Consider the following 15,159-nt stretch of genomic DNA (forward strand, 5'->3'; position numbering starts at 1 on the left):
TTCTAAATGAATCTGCTGTTTAAGGAATGCATGGTTTTGTGCTGGAACCTTCAGGTTTTATTAAATATAACAACAGAAAAATCTGCATCATTCCTGATCATATGATGTAATGTCACAGAAATCCAAAGTGAAATATGTATTATAAACTACTTAGTAGCTTCACAGACCAACACACTTCAGGATGATCCGATAATTCCCTACTGAAATCTTTAATGAAATTGGTGTTTCTTTTTTTCAGCCTATGGAAATAATTTGTTATCCATAGTTTGGAAACCACAAATCTACTTCCTTTCTGCCAGGATAAATTTCCTCTAATTCTGCTCTAGGAACAATAATTATGTTACTCTATCTACATGTAATGCATAGCCCAGATTGTACTCTAATGGACAACCTCTCTTTAATGGGGGAAAAAAAATATTGCATCAGTCAAATAAAGAGGTAGCCTCTAACTTGCCCCTCTCATGTAATACTGGACAAAAATGCTCCATAGGAAAAATCCTATGCTCCATAGGGATTTTTTTCTTTCCCCTCAAGTGATTTAGAGGTAAATACCGTATAGAAATGACATTTCACCATCAAAAAAATCTTTCTCTTGACATTAATTTAGATTATGAAAATATCAATAAAATAATTTTGACTTTTTGGCAGATTGGCACCTTTTCAGGATAAAATATTCTACTAAAAAAGACTAGAAAATTTTTCATGAATGTGAGCAAATGCATTTTTTTAATAACAACATTACCATGTTTTTGTGAGCAGAAGCAACGTGATGCTTTCTCAATAACATAATAATTAATTTAGATTAATTTTAATTTAATACTTTTAACTTGAGGGTTGCAGCACTTTCTGCAGGCCACAAAAACACTGTAAGACAACAAGAGCCTATACAGCTTTTCTTGTTTTTTTTCCAAGGCAACAGTGAATTCAGTTGCAATAAGTGAATCCCCATCACATGTGGTCATAATAGTGCCATTTCTTTCATTAACTCAAATTCTCAGAAATGTTGTGATGGTGGGCTGCTCCCTTCACTCTGTAATGTGGAGTTTCATTTCAATGCAAACTTGCATCTCACATCAAATGTCTCATTAAGCATATATGATTCATAATTTTGATTACCATTTTAATAATCACCAGCTCTCTATATAAATTACTGTTCCAACAGCAGGATAAACCAGCAGTTAGCTATACTAAAAATTTTACTCATTATTTTGAAATCTGTTTCTTCATCGTGTTTCTGACTCATCTGTTTATATCATCAGAGGGTAATTCACTAACATTACCAGACATAAAGATTGTACTAGCTTCATTTTTCATTTGGACCCTCCCCTGTCTTTTCTATGAAATAGGTTTGCATTCATTGCATCCTCTCTTCCATTTATGATCTTCTTTCTTTCTGCCCTTCATACTTCTCAAATCTCTTTTTCAGTTTGAATGGAGTCACTTTTCCAAGCTTTTTAAGTAGAGCTCAGATACAGTCCTACTTGAGCATGAGTTCAATATCTTACAACTTTGGGAAGCTGGTAGTCCAAGTCTGCACAAAGGTTATTGTCTCTTATGAGAACTGCACTGCTATTCTTGCTTAATAATATCTCAACAAAAAATAACCCTGGGAAGACATAAAAAAACACTGTGCATCAAAAAAAACAAAATGTTTAGCAGCAGCAAAGTGATTTTTTTCTTAATAGACAATGTGTAACTAAAATGCATAAATTCATTATTATCGAATGTAAGGAACATTGTGACTTTCATAAATGCTGTTTTAGCAATGCAAGTCGCTGCAAAGTATTTTCAGGAACCTGCTAATCCTGACAAGTTTTCTTTCATATAATTCACTTTAAAATCAATCAAATACCTTGCTAAAAAAAATCATCTTTTTTTTTTAATCTTTTTTTTAAATATAGGCGGGCTGGAGAAAGGAAAAAAAAAGCAAGCTACATACATGATACATACAACTCAGTAATGAATAATATTTCTATTGGTGTCCCAATTAAAAAAAATCACTTGGAAGCAAACTGATAAAAGACTGCAGGACATAAACTATGCCAAACTATTAATACATTGTATTCGACATGATAGTCACCAGTTTGATGTAGGATTGGCAATAGAAAGGAAAAGAAAAAAAAAAAGGAAAGAGGGGAAAAAAGGAAAGGAACAACTAACGCATTTTTATGAAGTTCAATTATTTTAATAAAAAGACACAAATTGATGACTAGAGAGGGATTTTGAAACATTACCAGGAAAGCCAATGGTTTTATATGGTTGCTAAAGAGTTTTTTCCATGCTTGAAGAAAACGGCTAACCACAAATTCAATGTCTGCATTAAAATTTTTTTTTTTTTTCACAATTTACTTCAGTTTCCCAGTTTGGATAAAGTAACAAGTATTTAGACTTAAGAGATTGAACTCCATCTCCACTTCAATCCAAGGCAAAGCTTCTACTGAGAACAATATTTCTGTCAAGTTCAAATATCCTGAAAGACCTTAATCAAGCTTTCTTCTACTTTAGAGCATTCCGTTTTGGGTTTTTTTTTTTTAACACGGAGACTAAGAACTATCTTCTGAAGTCTGTCTTGCAAAATATAAGTACAGACCATTGAAATGTTTCAATGCTTGTGCAAGTAGGAAAGGAGCACGTTCAAGATCAAAATTGTCGGTTATTAAAAGTCTTATTTTGTGAGCAGAGACTTTAACTTCCAGATTAAATAGTCTGCATGACTTGAATGTACTCTTTATCTCATTATGTACCTAACTTCATGAAAACATTAGAGTTGCTGTGGATGAATCACTTCTATTCAGCGGTGACATCAATTAAGTTAGGCTGACTGGGGCAACAGCTTCTTTGCTTGAGGTTAAAATGCTTGCAAAACATCTATTCAAAGTAAAAGTGGCAACATTAATGCCATTAGAGACTCCTTTTATTTAGTGCTTCTTTTATTTCGATGTGTAAAACTAATGCAAAAGAAGAAACTGAGGCACTAATGAAAAACATATGGTACAATATTTGTTTGTGGCAGAAGCGATGCTTAATTAATCTCCTCTTACTATTAGAAGTATAACACGCTTGTAAAACAACATGGATTTTGATGAAAAAACATAGCCTTAGCAATGAAATAGCATAATAATTAATCTAGATCAGAAAAAGTTACTTCAGTCTGGAAATATTCACTTCAAGATTCAATCTTCACAGTGCAAATAGTTTTATAGATGCCTGTACTCACAGATACAGATACATAAACTTGTCACGGTACTTAAGTATGAACCTACTCCTTAATTTAAATCAAAAGAAGTTGAAACCTGGCTTTGGTCAAACAATTGCAAAAAGCCCCTAGGCCTGTGTAACTTTCTGTTTTCCACCCTAACAACCTCCTTGCTCCAGCTTTCCACCCAACAACAGAAGTAACATGTAGGTAATGCTCCTCTGCTGCCACTGCAAACTGCTGAATGGAAGGATATTGAATGTTTTAACCCAAAACCACACAAACCACATTAAACTGCTTCTGAGATTCACTGAAAAATCAGTCTTATGGCCCAAGGTATGAGAGGACAGAGACTGGTCAAAAATACAGGTCAAAGCAGCAGCACCTTAACTGAAGTCCCTGCTAGCTTCTGCAGCAATCACTTGGCCATCATCCACTTGCCTTTATAATCTGATAATAACTTTGGCTGACCATTATACACCATATGATAACTACATACAGCAAAACAATCAAAAAATGTATTAGATTTCAAAATCAAAAATATTCTTTACATACCTGCTTATTATTTATGCTATCTAAATAACAGTGTACAAAAAAGAAATAATTTGTATGAAACAATTTAAACAATCAATGATAAATTGATATTTTACAATTTAAATATTAAATATTAGTTGATATTATTTATTGAAAATTATTTGCACATGATGGAGAGATCCATAGACTAACCTGAATAAAAAGGGATCCACAAGGATCACCAGGTCCAACCCCTTGCCCTGCAGAGGACAGTCCAAGAGTCACACCATATGCCTGAGAGCATTGGCCAAGCACTTCTGGAACTCTCTCAGGTTTGGTGCTGTGGCCACTTCCTAGGAGCCTGTTCAGTGCCCAAACACTCTCAAGGTGAAAAGCCTTTTCCTAATAACCAACCTAAACCTCTCTGGCACAGTTTATTGTGATCAGAGAGAACAGATTAATTTCTGCCCCCCTGATTTCCCTTGTGAGGAAGGCCACAATGAGGTCTCCCTTCAGTCTCCTTTTCTCCAGGGTGAACAGACCAAGTGATCTCAACCTCCTCATATGTTTTCTCCTCCAGGCCCTTCATCATTCACCAAGTTACCTGCCACTAAAAATGATCTGATACATAAGACAAGAAGATCAATTAGTTGACACCACATCACCTATTGTTAATACTACTTTGCATAGCTTTTTCTCTTCAATACCGTTTTGGCATTATGCAATATGTTTGATTAATACTTGAGGGATTCAGGTCTGCAAGCGAATGTCATGTAAACATTAAAAAATCATTAAAACCCTGTTTTAATTCAGATACAATAAAAGTAATATATTAGACATTGCGTGCAGTAAATAAGCTTCATTCTTCAAGGTGACACATTGTACCCGTTCTAATGTTTGATATGCAATAATGCAGTTACTAAAGCAAGTGAACATTATGATTTTCATACAGGTACACTTCAAAAAAGTGCTATAATGCCATATGACACAACGGGTTTTTTTAGTTCCATTTAAAAACAAAGAATTATTAATTACAATACATTTATAAACAGCTAAAATATATAACATCACCCAAGTAAAATCACTACAGTCAATAAGCAAGAATTATTTCCACCAGCTTTACAAATATCTATTATCACAAGAAACACAGTGCACAGAGATATATAACTCAGTACAGTTATATTCCAATGTGACATATATTTTCAGTATATAGAGGAAATTATAATGCACAAGAGAGGTAGCCAGGAGTGAGTTATAAGCCTCTTGATAGATAAAGATTAATTTCATGCTTAATAATGATATAAAAGAGCTAACATATATTATAATGATATAAAAATAACAATAGTTCCTATTGCTCTGCTGTCTTTTATCTCTGGAGCTCAGAGCACTTCACAAGCACTAATTGAAACAACATCCCTGCCAGGTGGATACATTTTATTGTCTGGGTTCTACAAATTGGAAAATGAAGGCACAAAGTATTAAAACAGTTTGCCCCAGGTCACAGGGCAAGCCATCAGCTAAACCAGAAATACAACTTCCAAACTGAAGTTCGCAGTTCTAATTCTTCTTTAATTCTGTATGCACAACAGTAATAAAAAAAATAAAATTCCTAACTAAGCACCTCCTTCAGTAATGGAAATCAATAGCAATACTGCGGCTTTCATGGGTGGAAGCTCAACAGCATCACCAAACAATGACAAAGCTACAATGACATCTTAACACATAAGATGGACAGACTCCAGATGCCTTCTGAAAATCTCCAAAGAGGGAGACTCCATGACATCCTTTTCCAGTACTTCAACCTATCCCAGTACTGTTCCTGATGTTCTTAGGGAACCTCCTGTGCTCCAGTTTGTGCCTCTTGCCTCTGGTTCTCTTACTGGGCAATGCTGAAAAGAGAGTGTCTCTGTCTTCTTTACATTATCCTTTAAGGTGTTAATAGGATTAACACATTTCCCTCCTGAAATTTGCGTTCTCCAGGCCTAACAGTCCCAACTTTCTCAGCCACGGCTCATTTTAACTTTTTATTTTCCTGGGGAAATGGGTGCATGAATAATCTAAAACTCAAAACTGCAGAGGCAGAGGATTAGACCCCAAATCCAGGGATAAAGCAATTAGTCATATAATATATTTTAGAAATAATTAAATGCCCAAACAATTCCAATTATCTGAATGAAAACTATCTAGACAATATCAAAGTGACCCCCACTGTTTCCACCAATCATTAGATTATCCAATGTAACGTCCTCCAATATTTTAGATGACAGCAGAGTAGCTGTCTACCACATATTAAGTGGAAGATTTATTCTGTTTGTAGAATGCAACAAGGTATTGTTATTTTACAGCCATTTTGAAAAAGTGTTCATAGAAATATTTGTTTCAAAGGCTTCTAGTTTTACGAATACAAATTTGGTTTTGTCTTCTCAAAACCATATTTTCTCTGCATTTTCACTACAAAAATGATAGACTTTATTGTTAAAAATATTAAAAAATAGGAATATTTTGAATAAAGTTAAAACTGAAGCCTTGTGTAATTTTTGCTTGAGTCATCCTTTATTTATCCTGAGAAACAAAACTAATTATTCATACAACCCAGCTGCTGTCTTGAAGCACATGCTTTAATATACCAGTAAACATAGAGTACATCAGATTTTTCCTTTCTAAATAAAATATTTTAGAAATACTAAAGAGGAAAAACCATCAGAAATGTCTTAAAGAAAATAATCATCATAGTGTAAAGAAAATTAGGGAAATGGGGGAGACTAAAGCACCTCTGCCTACAGAATCTTTTCCTATGGTTTTAATATTGAGCTATTGCATCTGATTATTCCAATCAGTTCCCACTATTTCAACTCCTACATGTCAAACATCAGCAGTGAAGAGTAGAATGGGAATATCAGACAGCTAAACTCAAGAGACAGAAGCAAAAAACCACCAAGCTATTTCTTCTCTACAAGGAAAAGCATTTACTGTACCGGAAAACACAGAAGTGCCTGTAAACAGATATGCCCATTAAATCAGTTAGTCAGCAAGGTCCCTTTCAAAAGAGCAACATGGAAAACATCTTCTCAGGTTTTACTTAACTTTCTGTTCAAAGGATGGATGTTGAGCCTCAGGGATCAGCTGGTGACATGAAAATCTATCTTCCAAATCACTGGGGTGTTTTTCAGTAATGAGTTCCCACTTCCCTATCCCTGAAAGGCATGGCAAATAGAGTCATAGATCAAAGCAGCACATAGCTGAGTGAGTACAGCTATGGAAGCTAAAATGGCAAGGGCTGCTGTGTAGTAATGAAAAGGGCCATCAGTAAAGATTTACTCTAGAATTCCAAACTGTCACTTTCAATTTGAAACAAGGGATCCATTAGCTTAGTGCACTTTTTATTGTTATTGATTTGCAATCTTTTACTTTCTTTTAATTTCAAACTGTCATTGAATGCACAACTGTTTTTTACTTCATGGAATAAGCCTTGATGATTTTGCTTTCAAATAATTATTCTCAAACCACGTTTTCTTCCTGCATCAGCTTCTTAATGAGTTTCATTAATATAGGTTTCCATTTACCTTAATTATATTTTTGGCAATTTGCTTTTAGCCCCATCTCACCTTACCACGGTAGTGTTTTGTCACATCCTCTGGTTAAGCCAGAGTGGCCCTGAACAATTACCTCTTTTATGGAAGTGTGTGTGTGGGCAGGGGGCTAAAGTGCCTGGACACTTCCATTCATACCTGATTAAAAAAGCCAAACAACCTCTCATCTAGCTGAAGTAGATTGCAAGGAAATCAGCTACTTTCCTCCTTGGTAAGGAGAAACTATTCAAAACAATAAAACTAAAAGTGGCAGCGGAATTCTAGAACTGCAAGTCCCAAATACAAAAAGTATGACAATAATCTGAGACAAATATCATCGTGAATTATATTTACACAGAACCCTACCAGACAGCAATAACTCTGATATTTGATCGACACCTTTGCCCTGGTAAACTCAGCCAAGCAAAACAATACATATTTTTATCTCAATCCAGTGAAGGCTTCACACGTACACCTAAATTTCAATTAAAAACTAATATAAGGAAGTCATTCGTACTAACTCAAATATACTTGTATTAAATTAAGTACATCCTTACAGACTGCCTTGTATCAGGATCATAGCCCCCTGCGAGACTGAAGCCAATGTTGCTAAACCTTAATCTGAGAAATAAATTTAGCACACTAAGATAAAAATACAGACACCTTAAAAGGGTTATGATCATTCACCAGCAGTAATAATACTAATGATAATAATATAATCACAGAGTCACAAAATGTGTGGGAGTGACCACAGTATGCCATCTGGTCCAACCTCCATGCTCAGTCAGGATCATCCCAAAGCGCATGGCACAGGATTGTGTCCAGATAGTTCTAGAACATCTTCAGTGAGGGAGATTTCACACCCTCTCTGGGTAATCCGTTCCAGTGCTCAGTCACCTGCACAGTAAAGTTCTTCCTCATGTTCACTTGGAACTTCCAGTGTATCTGTTTCTGCCCACTGTCTCTTGTCCTATTGCTTGGCACCACTGAGAAAGGCCTGGCTCCATCCTCTGACACCCTCCCTTCAGATACTGATAGACATTGATTAGGTCTGCTCTCAGTCTTTTCCTGAGACTGAGCAGTCCCAGCTCCCTCAACCTTTCCTTGTAAGAGAGATGCTCCTGTCCCTAAATTGCTTCTGTTGCCCTCCACTGAAGCAGTTCCAGGAGCTCCAAGTCTCTCTTGTCCTGAGGAGCCCAGAACTGGACTCTCCAGATGTGCCTCATCAGGGCTGAGTAGAGAGGCAGGATCATTTCCCTCAACCTGCTGGCAATGCTGTTCCAAATGCACCCCAGGATCCCATTGGCCTTCTTGGCCACTGCTGGTCATGGCCAGCTTGTTTTCCACCAGGACCCCCAGCTCCTTCTCCACAGAGAAGTTTTCCAAGAGCTCAGCCCCCAGACTGTGCTGCTGCAAAGGGTTGTTCCTCCCCAGGAGCAGGACCTGCACTTCTCTTTGCTGAATTTCAGATGGCTCTTCCTGCCCATCTCTCCAGCCTGTCGAGGCATTTCTGAAGGTTTGCACATCACTCTGGGCTAGGCCACTCCTCCTGGCTTTGTGTCTGCAGGGAACTCTGTCCCTTCCTCCAAGGCAGTGAAGAATTATTTAAACAACAGTGGGCCCAGTATGGAACCCTGGTGGCCAGCACCAACGACACAGGTCCCACCCTACCCTGTGCTGTTGATTACATTCTTCTGGGTTCTGCCACTCAGCCAGTTCTCAATCCACCTCACTGTCCACTCATCCAGTCCATACTTCCTGAGTTTGCCTATAAAAATGTTGGGAAAGACACTGTCAACAGCTTGGCTAAAGCTGAGACTGACAATGTGCACTGCTCTCTCCTCATCCATCCAGATAGTTGTTTCATTGTAGAAGGAATTTAGATTGGTCGAGCATGATTCGCCTTAAATGAATCCATGTTGACTACTCCCAGTCATCTTCTTGTAATCCCTGTGGTTAGAGAGGGCCTCCAGAATGAGCTGGTCATTAGGGATTGAGCTGAGGCTGACTGACCAGTGGTTCCCTGGATCCTCCTTCTTGCCATTTTTGAAGACTGGGGAAACTTCTTCTTGCAGTCCCCGAACATGGTGATCTCTTGATCACCATGACCTTTCAAAGATGACCATGTGTCCTCATTACTGTGTCCACCAGTTATCTCAGCACAAATGGATACATTCCCTTGGGGCCCATGGACTTGTGGATGACAAATATTCCTAGGTGTCCTCTAACTCAATCCTCTTTGACCAAGGGAAGTCTCCTAACATTCCTTTACACTTCTAGGTCAGAGATTCCCAGGGACAGATCTTGTCCATGAAGACCAATGCAAAGAAGGCTTTCAGTAATTGTGCCTCCTCTGCATCCTTTATGCATCCTTTATGATCAGGCCAACCCCCCTCTCCCCCATTTAGCAACGGGTCCACATTATCCCTAGTTTTCCTTTTGTTATTGGTGTTTTTAAGGCAGCCCTTCTTGCTGTCCTTGAAACCTTTGACCTGATTTAATTCCAGATAGGCCTTGGGCTTATGCCATTTATACTTTCTCTGAAAACCTTTCTATATTCATCCTATTGGCCCCACCATGCTTCCAACATGAGTATTTCCTCCTCCTACTTGAGGAATGACAGAAGTTCTTTATTCACCCAGGGAGGTCTTTTTGCCCCTTTGCCCAATTTCTCACTTATTAGGATGCATTCTTCTTAAGCCTGGAGAAAGTGCACCTTGAATATCAACCAACTCTCTTGGACTCCTTTTCCCACATGTTCCCATGTGATTCTTTCAAGAAGATCCCTGAAGAAGCTGAAGTTAGCTCTCCTGAAGTCCATGGTTTCAAACTTACCTGTTTCCCTGCTTCCTCCTCAACCCATAGTGAGCTCCACAATCTCATGGTAACTACAGCTGAGGCTCCTCCCAACCTTTATAGTAGTAAATTCTTTTTCTTGTAAATATATTTTATGACATAGTGATGCATGAATCTTTTTCCTTTAAAGCTCAACTAACAAGCCAAACCCAAAAGCAATTTCCAATTTTGTAGCTCTTTCTGGGTCATCATAATATGCCTGCAGCACCATCTTTTATTTTGTCATGGCCAAAAATCCAAACAGTTAAGTAGAACAGTTTGGATTTGCTTCCAAAGGTCTCTTGTACTTGGTTTCTGTAGCTGAAAGTACTTGTATACAGAAATTCCTGTCAAAAAATGCAAAATACTTTGTTTGCAGATAACTTAGTTATCTGCAAATTCTTTAGCCTGCATTCTTCCACTATACAGCCTTTATGTTGATAAGATAGATGCAACCTGACACCTAAAAAAATTACCTGGTTCTGACCACAAATAAAAGTTCTAGTTTAGAATTTCTGGATTCCTGACCCTGAATGGCCATAAAAGTTCCCATGCCTGGAATTGTTCAAGGTCAGGCTGGACAGGGTTCTGATCTAGCTAAAGATATTCCTGCTCATTACAGCAAGGTTGGACCAGATGATCTCTAAAAGCTCCTTCAAACCCCAACCATTCTAAGATTCTATGAAACTCACTGGCATACAGCTTCAGACTTTAAATATTTTACTGTTTTCTTATCTTTACCTTATTTCAAAACTTAACTGAAATATGAATATTCAGGTTCACTTTATAAACCACAAAAGAGACATACTTAAGCAGATCTCAAAAAGTGATTTCATAAAATGAATTTTCCCAAAGAAACATGCTATTAGATCTTTAACTCAAAAAAGGTGGCAGTTATTTTTCTAAAGACTGTGATTCTGCAAAAGAACAAACAAACAAACCCAAGAAAGTATTATAGAAGTACATGGTTATGTCAAAAAGGTAACATTTCTCTCTCGTAATATAACACTTATCCAACAGTATACTTTGATTTTCTAGCTGTAATCAATTTTCAATGATATTTAGGACTCAGGATGACTGCAATTTTCAATTTCTCTAGCATGAAAATTTTAGCCAATTTTAGATATTTAGGCCATGCTGAACTATCCTCTCATGTTTACTTTCTTCATGCTCTCTCTCACTTCATTGTAATCTGTATTTTAGATGAAGAACTACATGTGAACATAGATATGGCAGCAGATCAAATACAATCAGCTACATAAGTTTTCTTTTTATTTGTTCTCTGGTAAACTAGAATAATTAAGGTAGACAATCTTTCATGAAAATATTCCAATTAGGAGTTAAATGAGGACTGCTGAATTTTTGCACAGAGTTTTCTCATATGATTCATTTGATAAATTATTTTTTCTGTCTTTCATTTTCAGCACTTCCTTTTAGCATATCTAAACCACAAACAAAAGGAATCCTAGATTAAAAACAATCATTAGGAATGCACATTTTATAAATAACTGAGCCAATGAGGTGAAATGCATTATACAAAGAATTATTTTACAAAAATATGCATATTACTCTCTGATTTACCAGAAAGCATACAAAGAATGAAATAAAAGGTCCTGTCTCAAAGCATTTGCACTTTTTTCAAAGCAGAAAATTGAATTCACTTCTGTGAAAAATTACAAAGGTACAACAAAGCAAGCAAGATGCCTCAAATTTTCCCAAATTAACTTTTTTCCTCTCACAAGTATTAGTTCAAAATCCCAGACACAGGAAATGCCTGGGATCTCACCTAATCAGAAAACTGAAGATGAATCGAATGACAAAGTTTGCAAAAATCTCAGGCCTTGATACTTCAGTTCTAATCCAACAGAGTTTAAAAAAACATCCAAACAAACAAGCAAAAATGTATTAGTTAACTGAGTAATTTATGCCTCTGTATACTAAGGATGTTCAGGTATCTTTTCCTCTGTAGGCCAAAAATATTTTAATGCACATGCCAGGGCATAAGACCTAGCTTTAAACTATTACCTGCCTATGTTAAATGATACAGTTCAGGACTCATATGCATTCACTGACTAGTAAATATACCCCTGATGATTCTCTCTAATGCTTTCTAGCCCCCAAATTTTCTTCTGAATTTCCTCACACTTTCTGCCCTTAATATCATGAACAGATTTTCCAGAAATGTATCTTCTGCCAGTTATGAAACAGTATTCAGGAAATTCAAACATGCTCTAGTAAATTAAAAATATTCTTTCAAAACCCTCAGATATTTGGCTAATCTTGGTTTACACAATATAAAGTTCAGCATGGATTGGAGACCTGGATCCTTCCCCCACAATATGAGAGACTCATGTACCAGAACTTTTGATTCTACAGTCAGAGCAAACCTATAAACCACCTTCAAAGACATAGACCAGAAACTCAAATTCATACAGGCTTGTTAGAAAAGTTTAATTTTGTGGAACATTATAGTTTCTGCCCACTAAGGAATCCTTTACTGTGCCCTAGGCTTTTCTAATACACAGATAACAAAATTTTCCTAGCAGATGACCTAAAATGAAATTAAACTAAGACTAATTATTTTTGACTTGTATTTAACTTTCTTACTGTTAATGGCCATGATTACTGCACATTTCATTTAATTTAAACTTGATCCTGTGAAGCAGTTGATGCCAAGTGCTTACATGTACAGAAAAGATTTTTTAGAAAACATGTCAACAGTTGGCAAGTCTGCTTTCTACAAAGATTTTACAAATTTCTAAATGTCACCAGCACATAGAGATTTTATAGTACAGCTATAGTCAACTGCACCTTTTTGGCAGATAACCTGTTCAATGTACATACATGTGCCTTTGTGGAGTGTATTTGACCATCACAAATATGATTTCTACAGCTGCAATTATTTGTCATTCCAACTTACACTAAAATTCACCCATGCAATCTTAGCTGAATTCATGGTAATTCACAGCTCATTACAAATATTTTATAAAACTTTGTTGGTGGAGGAAAAGCTCCTGAAACAAGAAATGACACAAAACTGACATATCTTCTTTTCATCATTCAAGAAATGTGCACTACAATGACATTTTTTGCTGCACAGAGGAATAACAGAACTAATACAGACATCCAAAATAACCATTTTGGCAATTGCTTATGTTTTCTTGTTTCTTATTAAATGCAGAATTTCTGCATCAGCAATAAACCAAGAAGTTTACACTTTCTTTGCCTTCCCTTTCTGCCTTCCAGCACTGGAAGAGAAATTTCTGCTCATGACACTGTAACTCTTGTGCTGACAAACACAGAGAAGGCAAGCACTGGCTCAGAGTCACAGCTCCCAAAGCTCACTGCTTTACAAAGATATGGTTAGGTCTGGGAAGGACAGTGCATGCCAGGTAAAAGAAGGGCACTGGTTTCATATATTCATCTTACTTTCTCACAGGACTTCTCAATTACCTCAGTTCTATACAATCTTATACCTTAGGTACAGATCTGAGAGAGAATTATTTTTAAAAGCAGCAATGCTAATGAGATGGACTCTTAGCAGCTATTACCACCTGCTCTTATGTGGTTTGCACATAAAAGGGGCTGGTATGTATTTTTAAAAGCTCTGCTCTATATGTAATTTTTGTTCCTACCTTGGTCTAGATTGTCCTTGAATGGGTATTTCCTATCATTATATCAAAAATGCTACTATCGAAACCAAGATATTTGGCTTTGTCTACTTTTTTAATGCATATGTCCTAAAAATGAATTTGTTTCTGTTTCAGAAAGCTCTTCAGAAGTCTCCCTAATTTTTCTAAAATAAAATATATGCAAAATGTGTGTTTCATTACACAGTGTACAATTAAAGTATAAGAAAAATCCTAAGACCTTAATATTTAACCAAGAGTAATGCTTTCACTTCATCCTCTGCAACAGTTCCTTTTAAATAAATATAATGGAAACATGAACATATATGACTAGGAATTGGCTCTAGGTAAAGATATTAGTATAAATCTTTGTTTAGTGATAGTCAAAAGTTTAATTTAAAGGATAATCTTGCTTAGAGGTATTCAGTGTTTCAATTATTGTTACAAATAATACAAAAATAGCTGGTCATATGCAACATATTAAAAAAAGCCTATTTTTTAATCTTTGATTTGAAATTATTTTAAAGTATATTTAGTAGAAGGTAGTATCTATTATTCAAAATTATTAATGTTCTATAAAACATATTTACAGTGATTAAGTTTTAGAGTAACTTAACTATCCATGAACTTGGATAGGTACCATGTCATGCGAAGCAAAGCGTACTGCTTGCAGAAGAGAAATACCCATATAAAAACACTCTAAGAGATAAAAGGCTAAATCATATCATTTTACCTCTCAGCTGATCTCTCTAAATACCATTTTCTAAGAGCACAATAGATGTGTCATTAGCACAACCATTATTTCTTGCTCTGTTTCAAGTTTTCATGCAATTTAGGAATTTATTTCAAAAACTCCCCTGCTTTGAACAAAAAATCCCAAAACAACAAAAGCCACAAACAAAAACAAAAAACCCTCTGAAATTAAGCATTTCTCATGCATCCATTAAACCTGACATGACAAATGAAAAATTTTCTTGTTAGAGAAAGCCAAACCCATTTAATTTATGCTTAATTTCAGTTTGGCTACAAAACAAAAAATTAAATTATGTGAATAAATTATCTGCATAGCTCAACACATTATTGAGTCAAAATGTGAGCAAATATAAAGCAATTCTTGATTGGATGCAATCAATGTGCCAGCAGTTGAATACCACACTATAAAATGTTATTGCATAAAAGAGATTTTGGGGGTGAGGGTCATTTCAATTGAGCCAAATAAACCAGTGGTTTATTTTTCAAGAGCAGGAGATAGCTACTTGATAAAATATCATCAAATCTGATAGTACCTGATCAAAATTAACAAACAAGTATTTTGCTGCTATCTTAGGATCTCACAAGCTTACAAGCGCTCTAAGTACTTGGAAGAAAAGCAAATCCATTTCTTATTTTGACTAGTAAACTAACAGACTATCAAGTT

Source organism: Haemorhous mexicanus, chromosome 6 (genome assembly GCF_027477595.1).
Source record: "Haemorhous mexicanus isolate bHaeMex1 chromosome 6, bHaeMex1.pri, whole genome shotgun sequence".
NCBI lineage: Eukaryota > Metazoa > Chordata > Aves > Passeriformes > Fringillidae > Haemorhous > Haemorhous mexicanus.